This window comes from Pongo pygmaeus, chromosome 1 (genome assembly GCF_028885625.2).
Source record: "Pongo pygmaeus isolate AG05252 chromosome 1, NHGRI_mPonPyg2-v2.0_pri, whole genome shotgun sequence".
NCBI classification, from domain to species: domain Eukaryota; kingdom Metazoa; phylum Chordata; class Mammalia; order Primates; family Hominidae; genus Pongo; species Pongo pygmaeus.
This window is the reverse complement of record NC_072373.2, coordinates 83,612,098-83,631,016: the sequence shown is the minus strand read 5'-3', so window position 1 is coordinate 83,631,016 and position 18,919 is coordinate 83,612,098. Positions and strand designations below refer to the sequence as shown.

At 38.9% G+C, this 18,919-nt stretch overlaps 1 long non-coding RNA gene across 1 annotated transcript in view; it reads right to left on the bottom strand.

The window, feature by feature from the left end:
- Positions 1 to 18,157, bottom strand: part of LOC129043774 (uncharacterized) — a 43,193-nt gene extending 25,036 nt beyond the window's left edge. Inside the window, exon 1 of the long non-coding RNA XR_008504522.1 lies at positions 17,906 to 18,157. This is a non-coding gene — a long non-coding RNA (uncharacterized LOC129043774). The remainder of the gene's footprint in view (positions 1 to 17,905) is intronic.
- Between the last annotated feature and the right edge of the window lie 762 nt (positions 18,158 to 18,919).

The following is an 18,919-nucleotide window of genomic DNA, read 5'->3' as shown; positions in this document are numbered from 1 at the left end:
ATGCAAAGGAATTAATTTAAATGGTTTGTGTAGAGATATTTATTTAGGGTTCATTCACACAGAAGCAAATTGCTTAAGCCTGAAATTGGATGAGGATACTAGAGAGTGAATTGAGAAGTAAAAGTGAGGGAAGCTGATCCCAGCCCTTTGCAAATTTAAGATTTAGGATCCCCAGCCTGGAAATGGTTATGCTAATTAAGGACTGAAGACTGGCAGAGTTTAGAAGATCAAGAAGGTAAGAGAGCCCAGGAGCACCAGGCACTGCTGGGGATTAGACAGGTAAAGGACAAAGTACTTGATCTTGTGAAGCCTATAGATTAGCAGGAAAAGTACATAGTCACACCACCAAAGATTGTAAAGTGTTAGTTTTCCAAGTCTTTTTTTTTTTTTTTTTTTTTTTTTTTTTTTGAGACGGAGTCTCTCTGTTGCCCAGGCTGGAGTGCAGTGGCGTGATCTCAGCTCCGCTCACTGCAAGCTCCGCCTCCCGGGTTCACGCCATTCTCCTGCCTCAGCCTCCCGAGTAGCTGGGACTACAGGCGCCCGCCAGCACGCCCGTCTAATTTTTTGTATTTTTAGTAGAGATGGGGTTTCACCATGTTAGCCAGGATGGTCTCGATCTCCTGACCTCGTGATCTGCCCGCCTCGGCCTCCCAAAGTGCTGGGATTACAGGCGTGGGCCACCGCACCCAGCCTCCAAGTCTTTTTTAAAAAGAGGAACACACACTAAAGTTTACGGAAGAGTTGAAGTTCCCCTTCTTCATGTCTTCTGCCAGTTCACAGGCTAATAACTTCATAGGATTTCCAAATCAGCAATGAGGCCCAGGGCATGTTGCAAAGAGCCAGCAACAGGAGGTGATGAAGATACAGAGATGGACAGAAATTCTGACTCATGCATATTTTCCAGTTCTGTACAATCTTTGAATAGTGATATGCTTATTTTTTCCAAATGGGCAACTTCTAAGTTCTCTCTCTTGCCCTACAGCTCCCCGCAGCACCTCACTTTGAACACACTCTTACTTTATTGCAGGTATTTCTTAGCACCAGACAGGAGACCTGGATATTGAACCATGAGTGAGATGAAGGCTATCCCATAGACATAGTCCTTTTCATTTGCTTTAATATCATCAAGAAGACCTTGATAGCATCTATGTTGAATAACTGGGCAGAGAATAAATTAAATTCAAGATTCAGAGAAGACTGATGTCAACAAGATGGCTGACTAGAGATGCCTGGTGCTCATCCCCACAACCTCCACAAAAAAGAACAAGGCAACAAATAAACAGCTAAGATTCAACTGGAGTGTTAAAGGGAGAGCAATGGAGTGCAGCAGGGTTGGGGGAGGGGCATATGTGGTGATTGGAAGGCCAAGAGGACAATGTAGAGGCACCTAGCCTCTATAGCCTTGTCTTCCTGACCTGGACCAGCTCAGAGTCAGGAGGGACTTCCCCTTGTGGAGAAAAGGTAATCAGAAAAACCCCACCAGCCCTCATTGCCACCACAAACACCTGCAGTGCTTATAACAGTAGAATCCCACAGTCCTCACAACCCCAGAGCCCAGTTTTGGAAGCTGTCAGGAATTCACACAGATGCATTGCCCAGGACCAGGAGCACAAGGTGTCACTCCACACTTCCACCCACCCCCAGTGAACCAAGCTGTGGAACCATAGAGCCATCTTGAGACCAGAGTCACTAGTGGAGTGTGCCCTGCTCACCTGCACTTCCAGACAGGGAAGTTGTCTGGCAGACTCACCTAGGGAGAACCCTCCATTGAGCCAGCCAAACTACTGCATGCCCTCCCTCAAGTAGAAGAGCCACTGAGGTGCTGAGCAGCTGACATGCCCCTGGGCTGACCAGACAGCCAGGCACCTATGTCTAGGGCTTGAGAAACATCCCAGTGGACTCACTCCCAGAAGACATGGCCTCCAGGCCTGCTCAGTAGCCCAACACCCATGCCCAGGGCCTGAGAAATAGTTCAGCAGGTCTGCTGCCAGTAAACATGCCCTTGGGCTGTACAAGCAGTCACATGTCAGTGCCCAGGGCCTGAGAAACAGGTGTGTGGGCCTTCCCTTAGAAGACTCTCACCCCAGGCCTGCTCTGTAGCCTTGCACTCATGCTCAGGAACTGAAAAACAACCTTGTGGACTTACCCATGGCAGACACAACCCTAGACAGGCTGAGCAGCTGTCCAGTCATACTCTGAGCCACAAAAATAGCCAAGTAGTCCCACTCCAGGGGAACACACCTCCAAGCCAGCTCTACAGCCACATTCCCATAACCCTGGCCACAGTTAAACCTTGGCCACAGTTACAGCCCTGTAGTTCCAACCCCAGTGAGCTAGACCCAGAGTTGGCTGACCCATTTTGTGCAAACATGCATCCCTAGCCTGAGAAACAGCTTGGCAAGTCCATCCCTGGCAAAGCCACATCACTCCTACCACAGACTTTTGCAGCCTAGGACACTGATACATTCACAAACATCATTAGTGTACATTATAACGGAAGAAACTGCATGGAGACTACATTACTGTATCCACCTAGAACCAAAACCAACACACTCCACCCAACTGATACACCAAGACCCAGCCATATGAATAAGTGTTTCCCTATGAAATTTATGCCATAAAATTGGAAGGGGTGACTGTTCCACCAGATGCATAGAAATTGACTTAGAAACACATCAAACATGGAAAAGCAAGGAAAATAACACCTCCAAAGGAACATAAAAATTCTCGAGACCCAAATCATAAGGAAATATGAAATGCCAGAAAAATAATGTAAAATAATAATCTTAAGGAAACTCAGTGAGACACAAGAGATACAGATAGACGATTGGATGAAAACAGGAAAACAATCAACAAAGAGATAGATATAATAGAAAAGAATCAAACAGAAATCTTAGAGCTGAAGAATTCAATTAATGAAGTAAAAAATACAGAGTTTCAACAACACACTAGACCAACCAGAAGAAAGAATATCTGAACTTTAAGATACGTTTTTAAAAATAACCTTTGGCAGACAAAAAACAAAGAGTGAAGAATGCCTATAGGGTTTATGGAACACCATTAAGTGAACAAATATTCACATTAAGAGGGTTCTAGAAGGGGAAGAGAAGGGAAAAGGTTTAGAAAACATATTTAATGAAATAGATGAAAACTTTCTGAGTCTTGGGAGAGAAATGGACATTCAGATTCAGGAAGCTCAAATATCCCGAACAGGTTCAACTGAAACAAGTTCTATGCAAGGTAAAATATAGTCAAATTGTCAAAAGACAGAGAAAAAATTAAAAAAACAGCAAGAGAAAAGTGTCAAGTCACATATAAGGGAATCCCCATTAGACTAAAAGCAGATTCCTCAGCAGAAACCTTACAGGCCAGGAGAGAATGGGATGATATATTCAAAGTACTGAAGACAAAAAAAACCTGTTAACAAATAATATTATACCCAGCAAATCTATTCCTCAGAAATGAGGAGAAATAAAGCCTTTCTCAGACAAACAAAAACTAAGAAACTAAGGTCACTTATGACCACTAGACCAGTCTAGTGTTCAGTGGAATCTTACATCTGGAAGTAAAAAGACAATAGCCCCCATCATAAAAACATGTTAAATTGTAAAACTCAGTGGTAGAGCTGATACACAAAGAAGAAAGAGAAATAAATAAATTATTGTCATTACAAAAACCCACCAAACTTCAAAAATAAATAATACTAAAAAAGTACGGAACAAAGAATATATAAAGCACCCAGAAAACAATCAATAAAAAGACAGAAGTAAGTTCTATCCTATCAATAATTACCTGGAATGCAAACAGATTAAATTTCTTAATGAAAACATGAACTGGCTGAATGAATTTTTTAAAAGACCCAATTATATGCTGCTAACAAGAAACTTATCTCACCTATAGACACACATAGACTAAAAGTAAAGGGATGGAGGGAGATAATCTATGGAAATGGAAAAAAAAAATGAGCAGGAGAAGCTACATTTATATCAGATAAAACAGACTGTAACTCAAAAGCTATAAAAAGAGACAAAGAATGATATTATATAATAATAAAGAAGATCAAATTTAGCAAGCGGATATAACAATTGTAAATATAATTGCACCCAACACCAGATCACACAGGTATATAAAGCAAATATTGTTAGATCTAAAAGGAGAGCTAGATCCTAATACAATAATAGTTGGGAATTTCAACACCGTTCTCAGCATTGAACACAGCATCTAAACAGAAAATTAATAAAAACATTGAATTTAAACTGCCCCATAGACCAAACGGGCATAACAGATATTGACAGAACATTTCATCCAACAGCTGCAGAATACACATTCTTTTAATCAGCACATGGAACATTCTTCAGGATTGACTATATGTTAAAACACAAAATACATCTTAAAAATTTTTTAATTAAAATTATATCAAGTATATATCTGATTATAATGGAATAACTAGAAATCAATAACAAGAGAAACATTTGCAATTATATAAATACATGGAAAGTAAATAGCATCCTCTTGAACGACCAGTGGGTAAAGGAAGAAATTAAGAAAAAAATTAGTTTTTTTGAAACAAATTAAAATAGAAACACAACGTACCAAACCCTATGCAACACAGCAAAAGTACTATTAAAAGGCAAGTTTATAGCAATACATCCCCACATTAAAAAAAACAGAATTATTTCAAACAACCAACCTAACAATGCATCTGAAGGAACTGAAAAGCAAGAACAAAGAAAACACAAAATTGGTAGAAGAAAAGAAATAATAAAGATCAGAGTAAACAAATTGAAATTGAGACTAATAAAATAGAAAGAATTAACAAAACAAAAAGTCATTTTTTTGAAAAAATAAACAAGTTTGAAAAACCAGTAGTTAGACTAAGAAAAAAAGAGAGAAGACACAAAATCAGAAATGAAAAAGGAAATGTCCCAACTGATATGACAGAAATAAAAATGATTATTAGAGACAATTATGAACAACTATATGCCAATAAATTTGAAAACTCAGAGGAAATGGATAAATTCCTAGACAGATACAACCTACTAAGATTGAACCAAGAAGAAACAGAGAGGCTGAACAGGATAATAATTAGTAATAAGATTGAATCAGTAATAAAAAGTATCCCAACAAAAAAAAAGTCTAAGACCAGATGGCTTCACTGCTGAATTCTACCAAATTTTAAAGAAGAAATAAGACCAATTCTCAAACTATTCCAGAAAATTTAAGAAAAGAGTATATTTTCAAACTCATTCTACAAGGCCAGCATCAGCCATTAGCCTGATACCAAAACCAGACAAAGACAAAACAACAACAAAACGAAAACTACAGGTTAATATCCCCAATAAACATAGATGCAAAAATTCTAAGCAAAATACTAGCAAACCAAATCCAACAACACATTATAATATACCATGACCAAGTGGGATTTATCCCAGGGATGCGAGGTTGATTCAACATACACAAATCAATGAAAGTAATATATCACATTAACAAAATGAAAGACACACCATTTAATCATCTCAATAGATGCAGAAAAAGCATTTGATGAGATTCGACATATTTTTATAATGAAAACCCAGCAATTAGGTATAGAAAGAAAGTACCTCACACCATAAAGGCCACAAACTGACAAACCCACAGCTAACATTGTATTCAATGGGGAAAAGTGGAAAGAAAAGCTGAAAGCTTTTCCTCTATAATCTGAGTCAAGACAAGAATGCCTACTTTCACCAGTACTATGTAACATAGTACTGGAAGTTCTAGCTAGTGCAATAAGGCAAGAGAAAGAAAGAAAGGGCATCAGGCCAGGTGCGGTGGCTCACACCTGTAATCCCAGCACTTTCGGAGGCCAAGGTGGGCAGATCCTGAGGTCAAGAGATTGAGATCATCCTGACCAACATGATGAAACCCCGTCTCTACTAAAAATAGAAAAATTAGCTGGGCTTGGTGACACGTGCCTGTAGTCCCAGCTACTTGGGAGACTGAAGCAGGAGACTCGCTTGAGCCCAGAAGGCAGAGGTTGCAGTGATCTGAGATCACGTTACTGCACTCCAGCCTGGCAACAGAGCAAGACTCTGTCTCAAAAAGAAAAAAAAGAAAAGAAAGGAAGGGCATCCAAATTGGAAAGGAGGATGTAAAATTCTGCAAAACTTAAAGATTCTACCAAAAAACTCTTAGAAGATGAATTCAGTAAGGTTGCAGAATTAAAAATCAGTAGCATTTCTACACATGAACAACAAACTAGCTAAAAAGTAAATGAAGAAATCAACTGGATTTACAATAACTACCAAAAAATTCTTAGGAATAAAATTAATCAAGAAAGTAAAAGAGCTCTACAAAAACACTATAAAACACTGATGAAAGAAATTGAAGAAGATTTGAAAAAATAGAAAACATATTATGTTCATGAACTGGAAGAATTAATGTTAAAATTAGTTACAAGGAATTCAAACATCAATAGCAAAAAAGCAAATAATACAATTATAAGCAAATGCTCTGAACAGACATTTCTCAAAAGAAGACACACAAATGGCCAACTAATATGTGAAAACATGTTCAACATCACTAGTCATCAGGGTTATGCAAATCAAAACCACAGTGAGATATCATCTCACCCCAGTTAAAATGGCTATTACTTTTTAAAAAAACCAAATTAACAAATGTTAGTGAGGATGCAGAGAAAAGAGAAGTCTTATATGCCATTGGTGGAAATATAAACTAGTATGGCCACTATGAACAACAGTATGGAAGTTCCTCAAAAAACTACAAACAGAATTATTATATGATATATCAATCCCTCCAGTTGGCACTTATTCAAATAAATGTGAATCAGTATGCCAAAGAGACATCTGCATCCCACATTTATTGCAGCACTATTCACAATAGCCAAGATACGGAATCAACCCAAGTGTCTAACAAGAGATGAATGAAGAAAGAAAATGGGGCATATATACACAATGGAATACTGTTCAACCCTAAAAAAGAATGAAATCTTGTCATTCATGGCAACATGGATGAAACTGGAGGACATTAAATGAAATAAACCAGGAATGGAAAGTTAAACACTGCATGTTCTCACTCATATGTGAGTGAGATATAATCTCATCTCTCGTATGATCTCATACAAGTAAAAAGTAGAATGGAAGCTACTAAAGGCTGGGAAGGGTAGAGGGGTGAGGGAATAGGGAGAAATTTCTTAAAGGATACAACATTACAGCTAGGTAGGGGTAATCATTTCTAATGTTCCATAGCACTGTTGGATGACTATCGTTAATAATAACATATAGTCTCAAATAGCTACAAGGAGTATATTGAACATTTCTGACACAAAGAAATGACAAATGTTTGAGACAATGGATATGCGAATTATCCTAATCTAATCACTATACCTTGTATATATCCAAACTTTACTATGTACCCCATAAATTATGTAACTATTACATGTCAATTAAAAATTTTTTAACTTAAAAGTTCAATATTAAAAAAGATTCAGTCATGCAAACTATGTTCCAAAGCCTCTGAAAAGGTATTCAGGATACCCTTTAGGATGCATCTACTTTGTCTCAGTTGATGTGATTATAAAAACTTAGAAAGTTCTTATAAAGCAGTTTTCCATGTATTATGACTTATGTACTTCACCAGTGAGACAATGTTGAAGAGGACCACTCAGTATTTATTGGCCCTTATTTTACAGATAATTCTAACCATGGGTTGTCTAGTTTGACAGGCCAGAACCACAAGTAAGAAGGGAAATACTTCTGGCTGCAGATTCAGTGACAAGAGCTATAATAATGAACAACACAGGGAGGAGACATTAAAACTGCATTACAGCATTTGAGCAGTAATTAAGGTGCTTAATGATCAGAATAAGCAATAAAAAAGGTTAAGATATGTTCGTTGCACACTGTTTAAGCAACGAGACAAGAACTTAATCAATTTTGGAAATAGTTTAATCAAAACAAAGTGAAAGAGTAAAGAAACTGTAAAAGTAAAAGAGGTATTTTCTTAACTGTATAAATGTAAGTTTCCTCAGCATCCTGATAATATGACAGTGCCAGACAAATGAGACTTTGCTATATGCTATATGATTGTGTACCAATCATCACCACTATGTGAAATTCAGCTAAATATCTCAGAACAAAGAGAACCAGGGGTTGTTGTGATAAATGCTAGATCAGAGCTGAGAATGAGTCCCCAGAGCCAGCTTTTATACGTGCCTCTGTCTTGTGCTAGTGTAGGCAGGCTGTGCTTAAGGCCCTACAGTGGAAAGACAGGTGAAGACGTTTCCAGTGGAAGACCAGAGCTTTGCCTTCCTTGCTTTTTACTTTTCTTAGTATGAGATCAACCTTATATAGGGAGAGTGAAGGAAGAGGAAAGGAGGAGGAAAAGGAGAACCCTGGAGTCCAAATCTTTCCTAGAGACCATTTTTTAACACATCTGTAGAAACAGAAGGGGAAAAAAGAGTATTCAATAACATTTTTCAGAACGAATAAATGGATAAGTAAATGAAGTGAGACAAATACTAATATGAGCCATCTTCCCCAGTTTTGAAGATTTCTAAACTCTCAATGACAGTGAGAGTTTAGCGACAACCTTCCCAAAACATCCATTTCTGTCAGAATAATGATCAAACCCAATGTGAAAGAATTCATGGAAATAGCTTCCACTTTTTAACACCGTAACACTGTGGAGAATGTTGGTGTCATCTTTGCCAAATAACATACCTTCTCATTTCCTTTCTTTGAAGATTCTGTGAATATCACTGATAACCAGATATTCCTATACAATTACGTATTCCCACTTCATGTGGAAAAAGTGACTTTGGCTGTTGTTGTTAATGCAGCCATCGGGAGCTGTAATGCCAACAAGGAAATTCCAAACTCTCTGGGTCACCTGAGTGTTAAAAGGTAAGACAGTTAAAAGGAATGAATTCTTGTGGCTTCCTTTTTGCTACTGCTAGCCACCTTGAACCAAAGGAGCATTAAAATTGAGTCAGTTTAAATGAAAGAATGCGTCAATTACAACCAAAATTACTGTTCACTAACTTTGTTTAAAATAATTTTTTTATCCAGATAAATTTTATTTAGCTTAAAGGCGATAACAGGGACACACTTTCCTTTTTTAAAATTATTTTTGGAGAATTTAGAAAGGCCCGAAAAGCCTAAAAAATGTTATCAAGGGCGGGAAACTCATTTATAACAATTTTTACAAAACTGAGAGACTCCCCCATCCTGGTACACACTTTCTGGGCTCTCCCACAGCACAAAACCGGGATTGTCCAGAATCAGCCGCTAGCATCGGCATCACTCCAGGGCCCTGGGTTCCATTTAGAACTTGTACTAAAATTATTTTGGGGATGAGATTTCTCCTTCATTCTTTTTCTTTTTATCTATTTTGTGGAACAGACAGTAATTGAGGAGCCAGAGAAGGAAAAACATGCCATTCTCAGCAATTCTCTTTAAAAATATAGGAATAAAAACTCCCATTTATATTGCTAACAGGGAAAGAAAAAAGTCAGGTCTTCATTTTCTTTCTAGAACTCTTCTCTTAGGTCCTTTCAATTAGCTTTGGAGAAGCTCAGAACCCACACTCCTACGCTTTTACTTTCCTGGAACTATACTCCCTGGCCTTTCCTAAACCTTTCCTTATCCTGTGTTTGCCTTCATAGGACTGAACACAGTCCGGTCCTCCATGGAGAGGATGGCTGACATGGTCCAGAGAATAGAGGCCACAGGGAAAAGTAGGGTCCTTCACCACAGGCAATTACTGAATTTATGGGCTTAGGGGTGTGTGGTCAAATCCATAAGTCAGATTTTAGATAGAATTTCTAATGTCAGTAAGGCAGTTTTCAGGAATGCTAAAAAAAAAAAAAAAAAAAAAAATAGAAAACTCCTTATTGCAGACACTTACTCGGCCCTTGGTTTTTATATTCAGGTATAATTTGACTATCTTACAAGCCAAGAGAAAACTTTTTTCATAATGCAGAAATGATAGAAATAAAGAAGAATTATGAAACAAACATGAGTGCTTACTATGTGCTGGGAACTGTGTGGAGGAAGTTAGCCTGATTGCCCCAGGTAGTGTAATAAATGTGGTTCAGCATTTGAATCTACCAGATGCCAAAGCCAGTGTCCTTTGCTGTACATCATACTGTCTTCCATTAATGCTCAACTGATGTTTTTCAGGAGTTTACAAACTGAAATATTTAAAACCCTACCAATGTGACATGTTTTTTCTTTATTGCTGATTGCTTGCTGAAGCAAGCAAATTGTTCTATTGTACATAGGCAAAAGATGTATTTTTCTAACTACATTTATAAATATTTATAACAGAACGCCTTCTTGCAAGTTGTTTTCTTAATGTAATTTACAAATTGCATATTACAATGAGTGAAGCCAGAAATATTTTTCAATCAAACTGTATTTCCTAATGTGAAAATGTTTATCATCTTGATCCATTTAAACTATTTGAATAAAAGAATATGCATGTTAAAGAATTTTCAGTTAAAAGCCTTTCTTTGAAAGATTAGTATCATATACATCATCAAGTCCCAATTTCTGGCTCACAAGTGGAATCTGAGGTAATAATAATAAAAATATATTTTAACATTATAAAAGATTTGAAAAAGCATCTGTAATTTTATCAATCTTTTTTTATTTTATTTTATTATTATTATACTTTAAGTTTTAGGGTACATGTGCACAATATGCAGGTTAGTTATATATGTATACATATGCCATGCTGCTGTGCTGCACCCATTAACTCATCATTTAGCATTAGGTATATCTCCTAATGCTATCCCTCCCCCCTCCCCCCACCCCACAACAGTCCCCAGAGTGTGATGTTCCCCTTCCTGTGTCCATGTGTTCTCACTGTTCAATTCCCACCTACGAGTGAGAACATGCGGTGTTTGGTTTTTTGTCCTTGCGATAGTTTACTGAGAATGATGATTTCCAATTTCATCCATGTCCCTACAAAAGACATGAACTCATCATTTTTTATGGCTGCATAGTATTCCATGGTATATATGTGCCACATTTTCTTAATCCAGTCTATCATTGTTGGACATTTGGGTTGGTTCCAAGTCTTTGCTATTGTGAATAGTGCCACAATAAACATACGTGTGCATGTGTCTTTATAGCAGCATGATTTATAGTCCTTTGGGTATATAGCCAGTAATGGGATGGCTGGGTCAAATGGTATTTCTAGTTCTAGATCCCTGAGGAATCGCCACACTGACTTCCACAATGGTTGAACTAGTTTACAGTCCCGCCAACAGTGTAAAAGTGTTCCTATTTCTCCACATCCTCTCCAGCACCTGTTGTTTCCTGACTTTTTAATGATCGCCATTCTAACTGGTGTGAGATGATATCTCATTGTGGTTTTGATTTGCATTTCTCTGATGGCCAGTGATTATTTTATCAATCTTATTGAGCTTGTTAGTGTCATTCAAATATATCTGGTTCTCTTTCTGATCCCATAGTAGGATTTAGCTTCCCTGCCCACTTTGGATTTGACATGCCAATGTGACTTGCTTTGGCCAAATAAATGTAAGTAGAAGTGACATATTTCACTTCCATGTACAATCTTTTAGATATAGTACCAACCTTATCTTTCCTCTGCCAACATTGAGACAATTGAGGAAGGACGTGTAAAGATGGAACCTTCTTCAGCCAGGGTACCAAAATGATTACAATGAGCAGAGTCTGATCGCGTAGCATGAGCTTTTGTTGTGAGTCACTGATATATAGGTATTGTTTGTTACCATAGCATAACCTAGCTTATCCTGACTGATATACTGACAACCAATGGTTTCTGTTTCTTCATGTTCCCATCCATGCTTTGTCCATATAGACATAGAGTTTTTACATGGACATAATAATAGTATATAATACACTTTGCTTTGTTGTACACTTTTCAAAATATTATATTATAAACATTTCCCCAGCTTTTTCATGGACAGCATATTTATAATTTTAATAGTTATAAAACAGCCTACCATATTAATATTCAACTACTTATTAATTTTTCATTATTTGATCTTTTTATACATATAGCGTTTTATCTTTTTCAAAAGTATTTTCTTGGGCTAAATAAAATAAATAAATGTTTTTCTTTCAGTTTTGTAGTAAGGCATTTTACAGTCAAACTTACCCTTTTCTTGAAATTGGTGCAAGAATTTTAGTACTAATGAAATTAAGAAAAGATATTCATGCTTTTCTCTTTATTTTGTCATCCTTTGAAATTATGGTGCTAATTAGTTTAAAAGATAATACCCAGAATATTCTGGAACCACATCCAAAAAGATATCTTTCTGAGATTAAATCAGGTCACACTCTAAACCTGACACCCTGATAAAATAAATTACTTGATCATAGAATTTTTTTACTTACTATACAAGTTTGTGCCCCAAAGACAGATGAATTGTTCTTGCTGAGATTAAATTAGCAGTGTTTCATCCTCATGCTGAAGAAAAGCAGCAGTATTTCTATAGACTCTTTTATTAGTGATAAACATGTTTATACCACATTAATCCTTACGAAAACCAGGCTGGTTACTCTGCCAAGGGGGGAAAAAAAAAATTCTGCTTTCTTCACTTTACAGTGATTATTTTTTGATGAATAAAGTAATTTTATTTCTTTTCACACATAGACTATATATCTGAGGTTGTCTTCCACTTTTATGCACCCAGTATTTTATATTTATCTAACACTATTTTCGAAGGCACGCAAAGGGCTTTTTAAATATTATTCCATAAAACACTTACAGAATGATGAAGTCAGCACTTTACACAAACATTGGAAACAGCCAAAGCAAAGATTTGTGAAATGTTTAACTACTGCTAAGGTTTCTTCTGTTTTCCTTCTCCTGTTCTTTCCTTTCTCTTTCTCTCCCATCTTATGCATTATTTTCAGTTTTCCCTTAAGTTTCAGTGACACCACCACCAACACCCTGACAATAAAGATGAGGAGTGGATAGGGAGGTGGGGCACTTTTTTCTCCTAATGCTCACTAATTTACAAGTGCCAATTATAGACTAGAGACCTACTGACCCTATCTGATCGGCAGCTGCACAATGATTCCCCAAGCTTGGAATTATCTCCACCTTCGAGATGAGGAAACTCAGTGTCTAAATGGTGTTCCTGAGCAATTCTGAGCGACCCTGCATTGGTCACGTAATCTTTCTAACACCAGATTCTTATGTCTAAAATGAAATTAGTCATTCCTGTTTTACCGTTCTCAAAGAGTGGCGAGGAGAATCAGATGAATAATGTATGCAAAAGTGCTTTGAAATTGTCTAGGTGAATACAAAGCCACATCAGTCTAATAAAATATAAATGATCATATTGTTAAACACCCTATCACTGCAGGAGAAGCCAAAATATTTATTTTAAAAGCCTATTTCTCCAAATGAGAAATCTTATATCCTACTGCAGGAGAAGAGGATGTGGCAGAAAAACCTATTATTTTGATAAATATATCGATGATATTTTGTGCTGAAAGGCATTTTTCATAAACAAAAACAATTGTTCTTTAGAGGCCCAGTTCTTAAGTAGTTTTGTGCCACCTGCCCCAGGTACTCCCAGCAGCTCTCAAGCACAGGATTTGCCTGCCAGAAGTCCTGGCTTCAATTCTTGGGTTACTTCTCTTGTGACTTTGAGAAAAATTACCCTGTTGTTTGAAGTCGGCTTCACAGATAAAGTGACAATACCAATAACGTGCATGCCTAAGGATCAAATGCAAAATTGTACATTGAAAACGCTACGTAAATTAAAAAATAAACCAGCCCTCATAGCATCTGTTTCCATAAACTCAAAACAAGATTTTAAAAAGAATGCCACTAGCTGATTCAGGTACATTTCTAAGTGAAAAAGAATTTGATCACCATCATATGTTAGTAACAAGAAAAGTATTCGGCCATCATAGCTGATAGGAATGTGGAGGTCAAGTTTGCCTTCATTTTACAGATGATGACTTTGGGATGGGGAAGAGACTCGGCCTGTGTTGTAGGTGAGACTTGTTGCAGAGCCTCACTAGATGGAGTTCAACAGCTCAGAGTTCCTCCACTTTGCCCAGCCTCACCCTGAGCCAACTGCCCACATCAGCCCTCCCACTTCTTGCCCCTAACTCACTTTTCAGCCCACCCCTCCTCCCCCTGAGCACCCACCAAGGAGGCTCTAAAATCACCAGTGAACTTTCAACTGCCAAAGCCAGTAGGCACTTTCTGATTTTAGTCTTTCTTTAGTATCTGCCACATAATTCCTCCTGCCTTGTTTACACTCTCTCTTCCTTGGTCATTGGTGTTCCCACAGTTGCCTGATTCCTCCTACCATTCTTGTCATACCTAGTTTACTGATTTTCTGAGTCTTTTTCCTCTGTCCACCATCAAATATTGGTGTTTATATATTCATTTTCACACTTACTTAGAGCTTAGTTCATGCCAGGCACTGCTGTCTTATAAATATACATTCATTTTATATAACACACGACAACCTTAGAAAATAGATTGGGGAAACTGAGGCACAGGAAGGACGATCAATTTGGCGTGCTGCTTCCTACCATGTTATGCCATCTCTGAGATTACTAGAGCTCCCCTTGTGGCCCTCCTGGCTCCTGACTCAGCCTATTCTCATGAGGTATGGTCTTAGTATTATCTATATCCCAAATTTGTATGTCTAGACTTGACCCTTCTCTTGAATATCACATTCCAACAGCACATTGGGTATGATAATCTGCATTTACCACCACAAGCATCACAAATGTAATGGTATCCAAACGGAATTCATCATCTCTTCATCCCCAACTTGCCCATTACTCTGTCTTGTTATCTCAGGAGTGTGACGTTGGACAAATATCTTAGTGCTCTGGGCCTCAGTTTCTTCATCTGTATAATTACCAGGTTGAACTAAATAATTTCCATGAATGTTTTTACTTTAACATTCTTTAATTCTCTAAACTTCATGTCCCTGCACTGTCTCCAGGTTTTACTCTCTCTCTCCCTTTTAGACTTCCTTTATTCATTCATCAATTCTAAAAGCAATAATTGAGCATATTCTGTAAGCCAAACACACGGCAGGACACTTGTTGAATAAGATAAGACCCCTGACCTCAGAACTGGAGAGACGAATGTGAGTGAAGAAAGGCAGTTCATACACTCCAACAGGGTGGTCATTGTTGTCACATGTGTCCAAACAGAGGCCTGGAGGTTGGAGGGGTCACCACTGAGCCAGCCACCAAATCAGAGCCTGCCACCCAGCTTGTCGCTTCATTCTCCCTTTCTTCCACAACCAAGCAATCCAGCAGTCCCTGAGCTCTGTATCTCTGCCTCCTAAATGCCAGTGTTGTCTGCTGCCTCCATCTTTGCAGGCCCTTACCTTCACTTGTCACTTACCCCCTTTCATTCTGATCACGTTTACTGCTTGATCTTTTCTCCACTATTTATAGGGTGATATTTCTAAAACCCCAACCTGACCATGGCACTGTCTTGTTTGAAAGCCTCCAGTGATGCTTCATGTCAGTAAGAAAAGACTTCCTTATGACAAATACCACCTTCACCAGCAGGCCCCGGGAACCTGTCCTCTCTCAGCACCTTGGCTTTTGCGCTGCACTCTGAGAATGCTTTAAGGACCTGTGGTTCCCTGCACATGGGTCTACTGCGGCTCACTTCTGTGCCTGTGCATGTGCAGATTCCTCAGTTGTTCCGACTCTTATCCATGTGATAAATTTCCATTGATTCTTAGAAACCTAGCTCAGATAACATCTCTTTTGAGAATCTTCTCTGTTCCTGCCTCTCTTGAAGTTATACATTTTTATTTCTTGTGACACTTCCATTTCTTAAACGTATTTCTGTTACTGCTTATAACATACTGCATTGTAATTATTGCTTAATGCTTGTCTCCCAACTAGAGCATTGAGTTTGTTAGGTTTGGATGGTGCCAGGTTAATCTTTGTTCCTCTAGCAATGCCTGGAGAGCAGCCTATACTAGGCTCACAGTAAAGGTTTGTTGACTGGATGACTGAGGGAAAAGCCACAAAAGCAAGGACTGGAGTATGTTAGAACATCCCTACAAGAGTCCAAAATCTGATGTGACAACAATGCAGGCAGTGTTGGCTACATCATTGGCATAAAAAGAAAGGACAGCAGAAAGCAGCTCCAGGATTTGGAGTGAGAGGTGATGGTCCACTCCCATACATGCTGAGCCCTTCTGCATCTTCTCTTCTCGCATGCATCTGTGTTTGCCCCTGGAGATGCATCAGATCACACTGGACTCTTTAGACACACCTACAGAGCAATGTCAGCCACCTTCTCCCAGTGTTTTACTATTTGCCATTTAAGGACAGCATCAGGCAATGGAAATCTGTTTATGCAGCAAGATAGGTCTGTGAAGGCAGATAATTGACTGACTCAGGCCCTTAAATACATAATTCAAGAAATAAATCTTCTGCAAATGGAGGGTGTTCCAAAGGCTTTGTGTGTTTCAGAAGGGATGGGCAACATTTAATTTGTTGTCTTTCATTTCTCATGTCCTCCCCTTGCCTCAAGTCAGCTTACTGGGAAATTCTCCAAACATCAGGCAGAAGCTGTCCTAAGGTGGCCCTTAGGTGAGCAGGGTAGAGAGTGCTTCAGCCAGCAATCTTTTTTGTTTGTTCACTCAGATAGGCATCAAGCCAGAAAGACAGGTTGACCCCAACTGTAATGAGCTAAACCTTTTGTAGAAGCCTCATCTTCTCTGTATGTTTTGTAGCAGAGATGGGGCTAGAGTTTTGCCACTACTACAAATACTACAGCCACAAAACCAGAACTCAGATACCAGAAAGCTGCTAAAATCAATAGCCTTCTTTATTATAGAGGGTCAGCTTCTGGATTTCCTGTGCATTACGCAGCCATGAGTGAAGCCCAGCCCCATCCTCTTCCACCCTCCCCACCATCTCCCACGAGCACCCAACATACACTCAAGGCTCTGGCCTCCATAGGACAACAGTGACCACTTTGTTGAAGTATATGAGCTGCCTTTCTTCAATTACCTTCTCCCCAGTGGAAATTCTTATTTTATTCAACCATATATCCTCAGGGCTCAGGCCAGGAATTGGCCCATTGAATATGTTCAATTATTGCTTATAGAATTGATGAATGGATAAATAACATTTAAAAGGGAGAGAGATAGAGAGGAAAACCCAGAGACAGTGCAGGGACAAGAGGTTTAGGGAATTAAAGAATGCTAAAGTAAGAATGTTTATGGAGATTACTTAGTTCAACCCATTATTTATACACATAAGAGAACTGAAGCCCAGAGAGATAAAGAGATTTGTCCAAGAACATTTGTATGGCCAGCAGTTGTTTACATTTGAAGGGAGTAAATGTAAATCATTTAGGTCTTAAGCCAATTCTTTCCCCCTTCCCTACCTGTAACCACTGTTTCTCAATGAAGGATGAAGGTCCATAGAATTAATAATTTCATCTATACCACTAATATTTATTGAGCCTATGTCATGTGCCAGGCCCTGTTCTAGATTCTGGCGAAAGAGGTTTACAATAAAGTAAAATAGATAATTATGTAATTAGAAGAGATTGTGACATGGGAAAGAAAAAATGGTAATAAGAAACAGAAAGAGCAGGGGGCCAGAAAGGGACTTGGAAAGTGGCATTTGAGAAAGAGCAAAGACTTGAAGGTAGAGAGGGTGCATTGGCAATATTTAGGGGGAGGATGCCTAGGTCCAGGGAAAAGCAAGGGTAAAGTCCTGAGTCAGGAGTTTGCCTGGCATGTCTGAGGTGTGGCATGTTCAGTGTGTGCAAGGGGAAGAAGTGAAGGGTGAGGTCATTGAGAGAGAGAGAGAGAGAGCAAGAGAGAGTGAGAGAGCCAGTTAAACTGTGAAGCTCCTTGTGGGCCACTGTAAGCAGCCTGACTTACTCTGTGAGATGAGAAGCCACCTGGAGGCTTTGAGCAGATGAGTGACTTGTGAGTTCAGCAGATAACTCTGACTGCTATGTTTTGAAGAGATTATAGGTGGAAATAAGACGAGAAGTCTTCTCCCAATGGAAGGTCTTTTCTCCATCAGAGGGTTCGTGGTCTCACGGGCTTCAAGGAATGAAGCCGTGGGCCGCAGTGGCGAGTGTTACAGCTCGATTAGAGAAACCCGTGGACCCAAAGAGTGTGAGGTGGCAAGATTTATTAGAGCAAAAGAGAAAGCAAAATGAAAGCAAAAGTAAAGCTTCCACACGGTGGAAGGGGACCTGAAAGGGTTGCCCTTTTTTGGCTTCGGTGTCTTATGCTTATGTCCCCTTATGACCCGTCCTCTTTTCCTTTTTCTGTCCTATATAATTAGCTTATTTTCAATCTGCTTGTGGGTTGACGGGCCTGATTGGTTAAAAACATCAGGCTGCAGCTAGAGCTTAAACTTCCTATATGATTGGTTGAAGTTTCAATCCCTTAGCTTGCAGCTGTGACTCATTTTGGCTTAGGGGGAAAGTCCCCTTAGGGAAGTCCCTATTGACCCAGGAAGTCCAGCCAACTTAGCCACTTAGTCCCTCACAAAGGGTGAAAGCAATAGGCCCAGTAATGAGACTGTTGTGCTAATTCAGGAGAGAGAAGATGGGGCTTGGGCAGGGTAGTGGCAGTGGGGGTTGAGAAGCGGTCAGATGCCGCATATTTGTGGAACTGCTGGAAAGATTTGCTGATAGACTGGATGTGAGATATGAGAGAAACAGGAATTAAGGATAATTCCAAGGCTTTGGCCTGAGCAGCTGTTAGGATGGACTTCTTATGAATTGAGACTGGAGACAGTTCCTCCTTTGGGAGGGAAGATCAGGAGCTCTGTTTTGACATGTTAAGTTTGAAATAACAGATTTAAAGGTCTAGTATATAAATCCATACACATGGCAGAGAACTGGATGAGAGTTATTAGTGTAGATGTCGTCAGCATAG